We start from the raw sequence: 15,079 nt of genomic DNA, 5'->3' as shown, positions 1-15,079 counted from the left end.
AAATATTATATTCAAAGTAAAAGTGTCAGTGCGAAAATTGTAGAGCATCCTGAAAAATTCCCAATCTAGCTTTCTACTGCTCAATAAAAAAAATAGGTGCAATACAAGCTTATTTTTTTCAAGCTTGAAAGAAGCCTGTGAATACATGCAAGAAGTGCTGTGCAACTAACCACTCGTGAACCTGAACACCATTTGGCTCCTTCCTTCATGCTAGAAGAAAACACTTTTTGAGAAGAATATTTTAGAAATTGAATAATTATTATTGACTATGTTTTAGGTAAAACGCATGAAATAGTGTGACGGCCACCTTCATTTTCGGCGACATGAATTGACTCCCTTTTCATGTCCAAATCCAGCTATACATTGTGCGTGTTTTGAGCTGATTCTGTAATTTAGGCTGGTTTTGACTAATTGAAGCTTCGCACTGTAATAATGGAGTCTACAGCCTAAAAAGAAATTGGTACATAAACGGTCACTGTCAGTACTCCATACTCCTTTAACTTAGTGCAAAGTGCTTGTGAGCCAAGAAGTTGGTAGTTCTAACCAGTATTTCTCATTCTGACCTGGTGTTATAGCCCAGTTACTATGATGCCATGCTGCTCAGTCTTGCTGCTCACAGCTTCAATGTAGGCCATGGCTGCTGCCCTCCAATGGGGGTAAAATGCAATAATGCGTATGCACTTAGATTTAGGTGTACATTAAAGAAGCCCAGGTTCCCAAAACTTCAGGTTGTGACTTTGGAATGTAAAAGCCCTTAATTTAATTTTAAAATCTAAAGGTGTTTATTAGGAGCAGGACATCATCTTGAGCTTTTACTGCACTGCCATGGCACCAAGATGCTCTGAGTAAATAAAAACAATTTTTTAGACACTCTCCACCTCTTGCAAACACTTACAAACACTTCTCTGCATGCCCCTCTATTGCTGTTATATTTAGTTCCGTATGCCAAGGCGGGTTAGGATGTTAGAAGAACTTTCAAACCTGTTTTTTTTTACCGCTTTAATGTTGTTGGTTATTTTGCATCTTTGTGGGTTCCGAATGCACATTTCAGTGCATCGATTTCTTCAGAAAGTGCACTCTTTATTTATTTGTGCATGCAAAAAGGGTTCAGATGAACTGCTTTCTGAAGATCTGTATAACAAGCAAAAAACAATTGTATGTAGGCTGCGCAAAGAGAGAGGATTGTTTTTTAAATATGTTATTTAGTTCTTTAAAAAAAGCAGCTGGCAGTATTTTGTTCAAAAGTGAAAATTGCCCCTACCTGGCTCTACTTCATTTTCCGATGTTGATGGTCCATTCGGGGGCACTCAACTGACAGGCTGCACTTTGGCCATGTCCGGTGTGCTGTCACCAGGCCCAAGGTCGATCGACATCCTCACCAAAAGTGGAGTCCGAACTCTATGAAATAAACATCTCATCATGTTGCTATCAGTTTTGTCATCTTGTGTGTTTCACACACGGCCGTCAGTAAAATATTCCGTCACTTGGATAATGGAAAAAATTCAAGCATTTTCTGGCAGCCAAGCTGAATACACAATAAATGAAGAACATTAAAGAGCAAATACAGTTGTCACATTATATTGATCAAGTGCAGCAGAAATGGAAATAAATCAGTGATACTGTGTCTGTTGGCTTTGAATTCAAGAAACGTAAAAACAGGAACTTGCAGCCACGCCACTTTGAATTTCCCGCGTTTGCTACACCTCACCACAAGTTTGGCATCGTCCGGTACTCGGGGATAGTAATCGCTTAAAATTAAGATGAACGAGCGTCGGCATAAATTAACAGGATACTTAACCGGGCAATATTTGTGCATAAAACAACTCATGTAGTGAAGCTACTGTCAAATACCCGATGACGCATCTGCGGGCGGTACGGTTTGGGCGAACAATTCAAAAAGGAATAAGAGTTTCACTTGTTTCACGCCTGCTAAGCTGAGATAGAATTTGAATTTCCTACTAAATTATACTGGATATTTACGCTGCGAATGAAACGCTGGAAATTTTGTTACGTCACGTTGCATACGGATGAAAGTGAGAAATTTGCTTTTATTGTATTCTGCCCAGGCGGCATGTAGCAGCTACCACTCTCTTGCAACAAAAGCGTGACAGTGGTACTGGCGGCACGGAAAACAAACAAATACAACACCAAAGTTACGCCTCTTGGAGTTAGAACTAAGCACGATCAAAACAGTTTTCTAGCCTTCATAACGCCATGAACACGACCAAACATCGAGCGAAACAACTGTCCGCTCTCGAAAATTATTACCGCTTCCATTTACATACCTATCGCTGCCACAAGCAAAAGTCAATGGGCTAGCTGTCCACAAGCCGCAGGTTAGACTGACAGCAACATATTACGCTAACGTAAAACGATTTCCACGCTGACTTAGCAGCCGCGGTGTGCGCTAAGTGCCGCAGTTCTCGTTTGCCGCTCGAAATTCACACCATGATGACGGTCACTGCATTTTTCACATGAAATATTGCACGCTATGCTCCGGAGCTCAATAGGAGGGCGAAACGAATTTGCACGTACCTTAAATCCGCATGCCGGAAACACGTCGACGCTTCCGAACCCCGTACGGCCGCTTCACTTGGACGGGAGGCACTTCCATCAAACATTTCACATGCGACATGTCTCACACCGATTATGCTAAGACGTGCAAATGACGCAGGCCGCATTGCGACGCCGTGCAGCCGTGCATCCTCCGATGAGCTGCGTGCGCGGACTTGCAGAAAACAGAACCATACAAAACGTTACGCGCGAGAAGATGGCGGCACTGCGTCGCGGAGACAAAGCAGCGGGGAACCAATGTTGCCAACTGTTGGTTCCGACGTTATGCCGGCGGTGGTGGCTTTAGTGGCGTGTGTTGCGGATGTCTAATTTTTCATTTCTTTTCCCCAAACAGTATGGTTAAGATCAGTTCTTTGTTTACATTTTTTTACTGTGTCACTTGGCATTATTCTTTTGCCTTTTTATGCGATTAAGCGGTAAATTATGGTCTCCTAGATTCGCCTGCGCCAGCTTCGCATGCAAAGCTCGGAGGCCATGGGACAACGCGTAAAGGATACTCCGTTCTTGTCGTTGTTAACGTTTCATCATCGTTTCTTCAACTGAGATAGAGGCGTAGTGTCCCTTTTCCCAGGGGTCGGGAGGGGACGATCAAGACGGCAGCGCTGAGCGGGGGGCGGGGGAGTAGGTTGGTGTTGGTTCTTACCGCGAAATTCCCGAACCCTGCGATTTTTTTATAACGTAGGCATTTCTATACTTATCCAACAAGAAAAACCATCCGTCCGTCAGTTCATACCGCACGATATCTTTCAAAATAGAACCCGCAGCAGCGAGTGAATTCACCTTCGTGCTACCTCTCGCTTCAACGCGACCGAAGCGGCGAGAACATAGCGCTCACGAAGCTCTCAGCTCATGCCGCACCATGCGCGTTTCCGAGATCACTTTCAAGATAGGTGTACGCGCGTCTGTTTTCAAAGCGAAGTAAACGGTGAGAACACAGCGCGTGAAGTTTTCAGCAGTGGGCACCCTCTGTCCGCATTGCAGTCCGCTTTCAAGATACGGTTCACGCGGCCCGGCCACAAGCAGCCGCCGCCGGAGAACGGTTGATAATCGTTCGACGTGGATGAGAAGTGCTAAAGAGCGATAACAGCTCAAAATGAACGGAACGTCACTAGCGCAGCTGGCCCCGCCACCTGCAGTACTTTGCTTGCGCCATTCACTTGGCGCCGCCGACCACAGCAGCTCGTGTCGCCGCAGCGCTGTCGCTTATACACGTCGGATCAAGTTTCATAACATTCATAACGACATGGACTGCGTGTAGATGAGGAAGAGTCACAATGCTTACGCATACTCAGACAAATCCCAGAGGAGTTCCTGTGTGATTTTCTTTACCGGAAATGTGCAGTCGGCGGTGACGCAGAGTTGACAATGCAAGTAAGAGGGGTGCGAAGCTTTTCTTTTTATGAGAGTCTTGCCCAGCTTCCAAAGATCTGCTCAAGCTGAGACTTAGTGATGGCTGTATGTGTTTTTTTATTTGTCGCATGCCCTCGAACCGCCATGAATCCAGCTGTGTAATGACATTAGAGCAGTATTTACGTCCAAAAGGAAACGCAGCCGGTAATTGGGCTGCCTAAGGTTTGTGGCCTGGCGCCAGCTCCCCTCCCCTCCCCCGTTTCCGTTGACACGTTAGGGGGAGGGGTCTAGAGAAATCTTACACCCCCCTCCCCACAGTGGCGTAGCCAGAAAATTTTTCGTGTGAGGGAGGGGGGGGGTCCCAACTGACCGTGGAGGCGGAAGGAGCAGGGCCATTGCCATAGTAGCAAACAATTTACTGTTACTGATCGTTACAAGTGCCCGGCGTGCCCCCCTTGGCTACGCCGCAACTCGCCCCCCCACCCGCAATCGACGCAAATCGAGCTATCAGAACGTGCATGACGCGCATGCATGACATAACATGAATGACATGCCGCGAAGCTGGCATGGATGTCGTGACATCATCATCATCAGCCTATATTGATGTCCATCGCAGGACGAAACCTTCTCCAGCGACCTCCAATCCCTGTCTTGTGCTAACTGTTTCCACGTGTCTTCAAGTTTCCTAATTCCATCATGTCCACCTTATTCTCTGCCGTCTTCGACTGTGCTTCCCTTCCCTTAGCACCCATTCTGCAACTCCAATAGACTATCAGTTATGTCCCTTACGCATTGCAATGTCTGCCCAGCACGACTTCTTCCTCTTGATGTCAACCAGAATATCAGCTATCCCCGTTCGCTCTCTAATCCACATCGCTGTCTTACTGTCTATTACTGTCATGCCTAATATTTTTCATTCCATCGCTCGTTGCGCGGTCCTCAACGTCTTCCCAAGCTTCTTTGGTAACTTCCAAGTTTTGGCCCCATACGTTAATAACGGCAGAAAGCAATAATTAGCAGTAAGCTCCATGGTCATGATTTAGTAATGCCTGCCGTAAGCTCTCCAACTAATTTTTTTATTTTTTAAATTTCCTTGATCAGAGGCCCCTGCGAGTAATTAACCTCAATAAACGTATTTCTGCGCAGGTTCTAGAAGCTGACTGCCGACCATGACATTTCGTTCTCTCGCCAGGCTGTGGAACATTACTTTTCTCTTCTACATACTAACTTTCAATCAGACTTTTACACTTTCTGCGCCAAAGTCCTCAAACGTTTGTTGCAAATAGTCTGCAGCGTTGCTGAGTATGCCAATGTCATCTACAAACCATAAGTTGGTGAGCTATTTACTGTTAGCCCTCACTCCTAACCATTCCTAGTCTAACTGGTTGCACACCTTTAAGTATTCAGTGATAGCGTTATAAATATTTTGCCATTGATCATGCGAAGCCTTTTGCAGATATCTGGCTATGCAAAGACGGCGCGTTAGTGTCATCCGTTCGATATCAACATTCGTGGGGAAACTTCATTTTTGACCGCTGTTTGGAGTCAGTGCGCTCCTGCCTAGATGCCCCGATCTAATCATCCCAGCAACCTGATTCAAGCGCAGGTAGCGCGCGTTTAATATATAGCCAATTAACACGCGTTAACTGCCAATGTTCATTTAGCATATACTGTAAGCTTGTTCACTTACTCCCTTATAATTAGGGTGTAAATTAGAGAGACTGGGGTGTTCCAAGGGTGTTTTCTTATCGAACACCCTTTCCCGTTAAAAAAGGGTGTTTCAAGGGTGTTTACAAGGTTGAAAAGATCAGTACACCCGCAAAACACCCATAAGGGTGTCAAAATTTTAGGAGTAATATATGCAGACGAGGGTCCCGAAAATCAACGGACGAGAAAGATGAAAAGGGAGCCTCGTGGCCAGCTTTACTGCGAATGCCCCGTCTATTTGTGTTTTTTCACGCTAGCTCATACTCGCCCCCCTCCTCCCGAAACATGCACATAATGAAGGGATCCGAAATATAGCCTTATTAGCTATAGTGTCTCGTTCATGTGTTGTTTTGCACAATGCCATACGGGTCGAGAAAGTGTGACAAAGAACATCGTTACGTGCTTCCGTTCGCTTTTCTGTACCTCAATCTATTGTAGCGAGTTTTTACGACCTTGAAGTAAGCCAGGAATGCAATAGAGTGAGAACATTACATACATCACACATCAGTAAAGAAGACAAACGCCTGCTTTAGCAAAGCTTACAAAAAAAAGGAAGAAAGCAGTAATAGCGAAATTTGCAGTACAAGAATGCGCCTTTTTGACGAGACGCCTTCAAATTTTCGACGTGTGCGAGAACAGCATCCTCTCGGCAGACGAAAGCGCACGTGCGCGCTTTTGTACATGGCGCTCGCCACGCAATGCGAGAGTGCGCCGAGTTATCACTTTCTCTCCTCTCTACTATTTACACTATGCCCCTGCTGGCCGATGTTCAGCTGTCAGCCATCCGGATTGTCAGGCCAGCAAAACTTCCCTCAGCCTTTTCTTACAACCACGAATAAAATCCGCGCTTTGTCATCTTCACGTGGTAAGTGCCTCGGGACGGCCAGGCAGACGGTCGCAAATATAGGGAAAGGAGAAAAAGAACCCAGGGCACGGACGCATTCGTCTTTCCGGTAATGTCTCATTGTCGCGGAGATACTGAGGTCGACAGACTACCCTGCTTTTCTTTTGCGTCGTGTTCCTTCCGCTACTGAGATTCCTAAGTAGACATTAATCAAGTGGCGCTGCAAAGGCAACCTGCAGTAAACTTCATGGTGTGAAGGATTTTGTCATATTATTGTTCAGTTGTGTTCCTATTGTCACGTAGTAGTGACGGTGAAGAAAACAGTCGCAAAACTGTGAATGACGAAACGGACTTTATTGGGCGAACCTGTGCCCACAAACGCAAGTTGCACTCGAAGCACAATGATAGCGGCGAACACAGTCGGCGATCGTCGAAATCTGATCGGCGAAACGCGTCGGCTTTTATACATAAGTCATCGAACGTTCCAGAGTAATCCCTGTTTCCCGCGTGTCTTCCAGTAAGTACTAGACAATTCGCGTCGCTCATACAATCAGATTTCATAAGCGTCGGTGATAACAGACAACGGATGGAAGCATCGACAACGTTCGAGAAGCTTCCGATACATGCAGGCGCGTCCTGCTCCGAGCGGCAACGCTGTGCTGCATCGGCAAAGAGCGTCCCTTCAGTCACGAGACGGTCATTAGAGGAATCGCCAGTCCACGGGATTGGCCAGTCATTTCAGCAGGTGCGAAAGAGAAAATCTGGGGGCGTTTGCGCCTGAAATTTCTCCCTTTGCCTAGGTACCACGGAGGAGCAGTTTCTTTGCTCGTTCTGTCCCTAGGCGTGCCCTGGCGTGCCGGCATTTTGCCGTGTGTCGGCTGGCGATCCGTGCGTCGTGTACAAGTTTTCCTCGTGCGTCTCCTTGGTGTTGCTGGCACAGTGCACTGGCGCGAACGATTGTTGTCGTTTGGTCAGTGGTCTCCCGTGAAGGCGAGTATGATATGGCGTTGCCCTGTCACTACCAGTGTCACACGTATACTTCTGATCGCGATCGGCACCGATCCGGATCGAAATTCTCGACTGTGATTGGGTCTCTCGCTCATTTTGTCCAAAGGAGGCAATCACGACCGCGAAATTCGATCAGGATCGTACGTGATCGCGATGAGCAGTGAGCCGGAACACAAGATACACACACAGCGCACACTGTCAACAATTTCTTTGCGAAGGCATTGCGAACTTTGAAGATTAAGAGCATGGCACTAGTCACTTGATAGATATAGCATATATTACATATATATCAAAATATATAGCATCTTCACAGTTTGCCCTGTGTGTGCGTTCTCGTTCCTTGCTTGTGCCTCTGTCACACTGGTATCTTACCGTCCTCGCGAATTTTTCCATGCGTCGAACGCTTCGAGAGGGCTCAGTTGCGCTTTATTCAATTGCCGTAATTTAAACTTTAAAATACTACTAACTTGTAGCGTGGGGTCTCTTTTTCACGCTTCTGTGTCTTCGTCCGCTTCCGCTGCTGCCTTAGTTTGTCAAACGGCAAACTTCTGACTGCTGTTGCAGAAGTCTTGGCGTCACAAGTTGGCGACTGGACGTAATAATATTTATTTTAAGTCCAGCACGCTTAGGCCTCCGCCACTACAATCTACGGACCATCCTGCTTCCAGCTTTGATCTCCCCACTGCCCCTTGGGTGCCCTGGGGATCCTGCTGCGCCGCCTGCTTTATTATAACCTCAGGTCCTCTCCTGAGGCCTCCGGTTGCATGTGCCCTCCTGGAGCAGTGCTTGTAAAAAATCCAATCTATCGTCCCGACTTAAAAAGCGACCTGCGACTTATACAGCACCAGTCAGACCCTTGCCTGTCGAACCAAGTCATTCTCACATAATCATTTAAATGATTAAGCGACTTCTGTAGGTGTCGGTCAATGTCATATTAAGCGACTGGCGAATTTGTTCCCTTTACTGGACGGATCCTGCATCTCGGCATGCATTTTGTAGCTGTGTATTCGTATAGATGTAGGAGCTCGGTGGGAGATCTATCAGTGCAGGCAGCATGCGCTAACACCATGTGGCAGATACTGCTTGATGATTTCTAGTATATCATACCCGTGCGCAGCTATCGCGTGCACCACAGCCCTTATAAGTTACTTGGCTCAGCCATAAGTTCCAGCTTTGCTCCGACACCACTTAAGTGCTGGTTTCCCATGTCTGTCTGTCCACCCAGTTCTTTAAGCTGACAACGACCGCTGTCATTAATTTTCATTTTTCGTTGCCAGGATCGTGATACCCATCTTCACATTGCATTAGTACAAATAATAAGAAAACTTTGACCACTATTGTCACCACTTTGATTAAAGTTCAGGTCCTTGCAATAATGTGCATTTCACTGTTCAGTGAAAAAGCGCTGAACAGACTTGAGTGCCCGACTATAGACATCCTACACCTAAGTTCTCTCTCTCTCTTTCACTCCCCATTCCCCTCCCCACGTGTAGGGTAGAAAACTGGACTCAGTCTGGTTAACCTCCCTGCCTTTCCGTCTTCCCTTCTCTCTCTTTCTCTCACTGTTCAGCTACCCACAGCACTAGCTATTAAGCAGTTTTGTTCCATTGTATATATATCATGAAAAACTAGCATCAAGATACATAATTACGGACACTATGATTCAATTATGCACTCAGTATCTCTGTAAACTTGCAACATTCACTCTCTCAAGCATAAAGCGCACTCTCAAGGGCCATCATAAAACAATATCTATACATTTATTTTTTTTGGGAGTTCTTCGAAAGTACATTTTTTTTCACTAGAAGGTTAGTAACAATGAGCACCTCACCGTCATGGGCTACCAGTTTGGTGCAATGTCCCACTCATTATAAAAATCTTATAGATGGATCGTCATTTGAAGAAAACCAATTCTTTAACAAATGGTCCATTCTGTGTTATGGTTCTACCTACCTGTCTTCTACAAGCTATGCATTCACATATGAAAGAACTGTATATAATGATAGTGATGAAGCAGTGCATCTTAAATAACCTTTTACATCATCACAGGAACTTGGAAACAGGTACCACATAGTGATAACTTTGATAATCATTAATCATGTCTTATACATGGCTGGACATGTTTTCGTTCGCTTCTGGCCTTCCTTGGATCACATGATATTTTCTGTACCTCACAATGAGACCTTGAAGCATAGGCATCTAAGGCTTTCACCTTAAAATAGAAGGACGCAAAATTGATTGCTTCAATGTTGCTTCCCCTGAAAATGAACTACTTGTACTTTGTTTAATTTATTCACTTGAGAAATGCACATATAATACCATCCATGTTAACATAGCAGCATAGGCGGCGACTATGTGGGGGGCTCTGGGGCCCGAGCCCCCTCCGGAGATTTCCAGGGGGAGGGGGGGGGGGCTGAGCTCCGCACCCTAGGCGAAGCCGAAGCCTCCCTCCCCCTTCCCCCCCCACACACACCTAAAGTGCCAATACCAGTGCTTTGTCACCCACATCATTTGAGGTTTCTTTTCACTTTCCTCGACTTTTTCCCTTGAAATTTTACTGAGGCTAATAGCTTACTGCATCCTTGTTGGCGCAGACTTGAACGGCTTTTAATTAATATTTTCGATTTTTTCTGCAAAAAAGAATATTAAATTATGCAGTTTTATGTGCCGAAACCACGATCTCATTGTGAGGCACCCCATAGTTGGGGACTCCGGAAACTTGGACCACGGGGGGCTCTTTAACATGTACCTAAATCTAAGTACATTGGTGTTTTCACATTTCGCCCCCATCGATATGCGTCCTTCGTGGCCGGAATTAGATGCGGCGATCTCGAGCTTAGCAGCCCAACACCATAGCCACAAAGCAACCACGGCGGGTCACTTTATTTCTTCAAATCCTGACAATAGGGGGACACGCCCATCAGAAGCACTCGCAGTGGCTGCCTTATCCGTACTTTCTCACTTCAACATTATTTTAAATTTCCACTGTAAACACCATGCACATATGCAATATATTTAAATATACACACAGGACAAAGTTATAATATTTTTGAAAGAGATGGAGGTAGCCAATTAAGAATGATTTCTAACGGTATGGATAGCCTATGTCTAGAGAATGAATATGTTGTTGTATGCTCATGATGCTTCAAATTGTTTTGCGTGCTTTTCTGATCATGAATGAAACCTATAGACTTCACTGACCCCGTCAGCAGACTCTTTTATCAACGGCGTATGAAATGCACGTGAATGTTGTGTGTCTCTGTGTTGCTTCTCTTTACAGTAAGCAATGTCAACGACTCATGAAAAAAAGAACATTTCTAATAACTTACAACATTTATTACGGATGGAAACGTCGTCACTTACATGCAAACGTAAATATATACAGAGTGTCCCAATTAATTATAATGCACCAAGATTTAAAAAGAGAGCAATGCGTTACTTGAAGAAAACCTAGCGCATATTGTTTACAGTACATTGCAGTAGCTGCCAGTAATTTTTTCATTACAGATTTAATTTGATAATTTCAATAATTATCTAAGTCGACATGTACTATCCTAATTATCAAATTATCAATGAGGCATCTGAAGGCACAGCCAAGGGACATCTAACTGCGATATTTTCAGTGACGTACTAATTGCGTACTAATTTTTTATGATAGATAAATAAACCCTGCGAAATATGGAGAATACCACGTGACTGTGCTCCCACCCGCACATTAAGGAAGCGCCCTCGAACATGCTCCCTCTGAGTAATCCAGGACGAAATAAAGGAAATAAAGAAAAACATTGTGACCGACCTAATGCCTTATCTGCCGCATCCCTGCCGAAGTAACACGTCTCGTTTGGTGTTACCTGGAAAAAAGTTGTGATAGCTGTTGTTTTAGCGTAGATAAAGTGCACGGATGTTTTTTTTTTGGCTACAGAACCTGTCACCACAAAAGTGAATTGACGTCAGTGCAAAGATTTAAAGGTACGTTTTGTTCCATCCCATTTGCCATATGTTTCTCTAATGAGCACCCGGTAAGCATGATCCTCGCCTTGGCAGCTGCAAAGGGCAACAAGAGGAAGACTGCAAATATGTATATCACTAATGGAAGTGTGGCGGTAGACCAATTGCATCGACTATCATCAGAAATTGTGAAAACCTGAGACAAACCGGCAGCTTCAACAAACCGGCGGAGGACTCCATCTTTGAGTCCTAGCGTACGCAGGGATGTTCTAGCATTTATGGCCTCAAATCCTCATGCTAGCATGCGGAACGTGGCCGCCCAGGTACCAATTTCCAAGTCAGTTTGGAGAATTCTAAATGACAGCCTTTCACCCGTCCCACCTTAACCAGCAACAATGCTTGGAAGATAGGGACCCGTAGAATCGTTTAAATTTCTCACAAAAGCCCATTAGTCACCATACCTTTTGAGCAACATCATGTGCACAGATGAAGCCAATTTTCGCCGAAACGCCTAGGTACATTTGCATAATGCGCACTAGTGGAGGGACTCCAATCCACGCTGTGTGAAGTGCAATAGGCACCAGTACCAGTAGTTGCCCAAATTGTATTTCAGAATTTATGCTGGTGCTATAATCGGTGCCACCTTCTTCGATCACATACTCACTGGACAGTGTTACATCAACAAAATCCTTGAAGGAGTGGTGGATTAGTTTCTCTGTGAAGTCCCGCTGTCACCTCTTCCGCTTCTGTGGTATCAGCAAGATAGGGAACCCGCACACAGCAGCAGCCAAGCACGAAACTGGCTGGATGCGACTTTCAATGCGCAATAGATTGGAAGGCACAGGCCTGTGAATTGGCCCGCTAGGCCATCTGACCTCTCTCCACTCGATTTCTTTCTTTGGGGTTATTTATGTGAATGATCTTGCTTACGTAATTGAGATAAAGTCAGATTAGTTCAAGGCAAGGATAATGGATGTCTGCCGTAGAACTCCGGCGTCGGTCATCAAGAAAGCCACTGAAGATGTTTCATATTTAAAACAGCACCAAAAAACACGGACAAGGAAGGACACAGAACGAGCGCTGACTGCTGACAACACCTTTATTGAAGCGTGCACAAATATATACAATTCGCAATGGGCATAAGGAGAGTAAAAGAAGAAAGGGAAGGCGAGTCATCATCATTCAACTGCTGCTGCGCATGCGTCAATAACATTAAACTTGAACAAGGTTAGTGACATGTTAGTCGCACATCCAGCCACACAAACTATAAACAAAAATACTACTAGTGACCTATTTCACTAAGGGTCCCTTAATTCATAGAATAAGGGTTCTCTCTTTATCATGTCCAGCCTGCTCAATTGTTAGCGGCGGTGTGGTGTACAATCTTTACAACGAAGTGACCGGTATTACGAACGATTTTGGAGGTCCCAGGCACTTTCTTGTGTCTTTGACTGTACATGTCGATGCCCATCTATCTGTCACCCTGAAGGTCCAAGCCAAGTAGGTCCACTTGCTAAGTTTCTGTTACTGAGTAAGATGCATGCTAATCCCATTTTTTAAAGACTTGCATGCCAAAGAACCAGCAATAAGTGCAACATTTTTTCTCAAAGTATAGATCAGAAGACACTTCTTGAAGCAAACCAGCTTGGTGCCTTTGTACAAATGCTGCTTAGTCACTAAAAGTCATACCATAACATGTTTGAAAAAATCAATTAGAACATCGATGCTTTAATGCAGTGCTGCTGTCGTGCTTAACACTTCACTATAAGTCAATTAGAACGCAGTATTTTCTCATTCCAGTTACAGTGGAATCTTGCTAATCCCAGTGGTTCTAAGGCACCACAATGCATTATTGCTGTAAAAATTTTGCAAAGGCTTTGCCAGTAGGCAGTGAGCTGTCATGCTCATTTCAAAATGCCTTTGTCTTCACAACTTTGTGTTATACTGTGAGATGTGGATCCTTCAAATATTACAGGAGCTTGCATGGCTTGTGTACAGGATACAACATTTCCTGGGAGTGTTCTCAGCCTAGGTTGTGAAAGACTGCTTTGAACTCATGGGGACAACTGAGAGTGACAAAAGGCATTATTTTGTTGAGGTAAGCAATCCTTAAGCTAAACCAAGAGGTAGTATGCATGATTGGAACTGAACTTTCATATTGAGTGAGCAATCCTCTAGCAGCACTGGCACGATGCTTAGATCGCTGTGCTTCGTGCAGTTCTTTTTCTTTGCCTTGTTGTTGCCACAGTGTTTCACTTCCCTGCATTCGTGTCATTGACTCCTGCTAAGCTTGTGCAAGTTTTGCTCCATGCAAGCATGGACTGATTTATCTTCCGTTTGGGAAACAGTCATAGTTTGTCCAGTGACCTACTGGGCTATGTGAATAATGTACACAATGATACCATTTCAGACTTTTCAATCATCATGATGTCGATGGCACTGTCTACAAAACTATCACCACTGGATTGCCCCTCTTCAGCGGGCAAGGCAGCAGCAGCACCAATAGGTGTGGTACCATGATAATGCTTACTGCATATGTTCTGCATATCTGTACTGCATATCTTCATTGCTTCATAGCTTCATTGCCCACATAGTCGGTGCCTTAATTTTATTCCTACATATGCCCAGGTGGTGTCCCAATCCTGTAGCCCTCTGGTGAGCGGGGATATTGAGATGAACCATCGCCCTATTAGACCAACTAAAAGTCCACAGGATAAAAATTGTAATCTTGGTCCCCCACTTGATTAATGGCTAACGTCATGACTATTGTAGGGTTGATAGCTCAGATATGTTGAAATAATTTTTGCTCTTCAAAATGAGAAAACACATGACATTGCTGAACTGTGGCTGTTCGTCAACTCTTGATATTAAACAATAAAAAATCTTCTTACTGCCCTCAAATAGTTTGTGCGCGGTTTACAAGCTGGAACATACATTCAACGAACTTTCTCCTCAAAACTTAATAACCGCTTCTCAGAATGACAATATTGAAAATTGTTCATGGCAGAACAGCTCTTTTTGCATCATTTTGTGGAGTCTTGATAACAGCAATCCCTTGCTATTGAAAGTTGTAACATTCTTTTCATTAACATTGAAGTTCGAATGCTTTCAAGTCCTCTTAAATAAAAAAAAATAGGAGGCTTGGGACATATTGTGATATAGGGCCTATCCAGGCATTTTTAAACTGCTGGAATAACAAGTTAACATTCACGAATGCTTGTACTGAGAAAAAAATACTGAGTTCGATTTATCTAAGCAGCGGTTCATACACACCTCTAACACCACCCCAGGAGGAGCCAGACACTGCCAAACTTTTTCCAATATACCCCCCCCCTCCTTACTTTCTCCCGCACGCAAGAGGTATTCGCCAAATGCCAGTTAGGTCGGAAGAGACAAAATAGAAAGGTGTCTTTTTGCACCTCTTGTTCATCGAGCAATGTTTAAGAAAAAATTAGGACATACAAGGCACTGTTTCCAACTAAATTTTTTATCCAAGAAAACCAATATACAGTAAGCTACCACTTGAACGTCACTTGAACAAATTATTCAGCTGTACGAACTTTTTTATATCCCCCATCGAAACGCCATTGAACCCAATGCAAATGCCTTTCAGTTTAACAAAATTCAGTACAGTGGCATTTCACTTCT

Source organism: Dermacentor variabilis, chromosome 8 (assembly GCF_050947875.1).
Source record: "Dermacentor variabilis isolate Ectoservices chromosome 8, ASM5094787v1, whole genome shotgun sequence".
NCBI classification, from domain to species: Eukaryota; Metazoa; Arthropoda; class Arachnida; order Ixodida; family Ixodidae; genus Dermacentor; species Dermacentor variabilis.
This window is presented reverse-complemented; position numbering follows the sequence as displayed.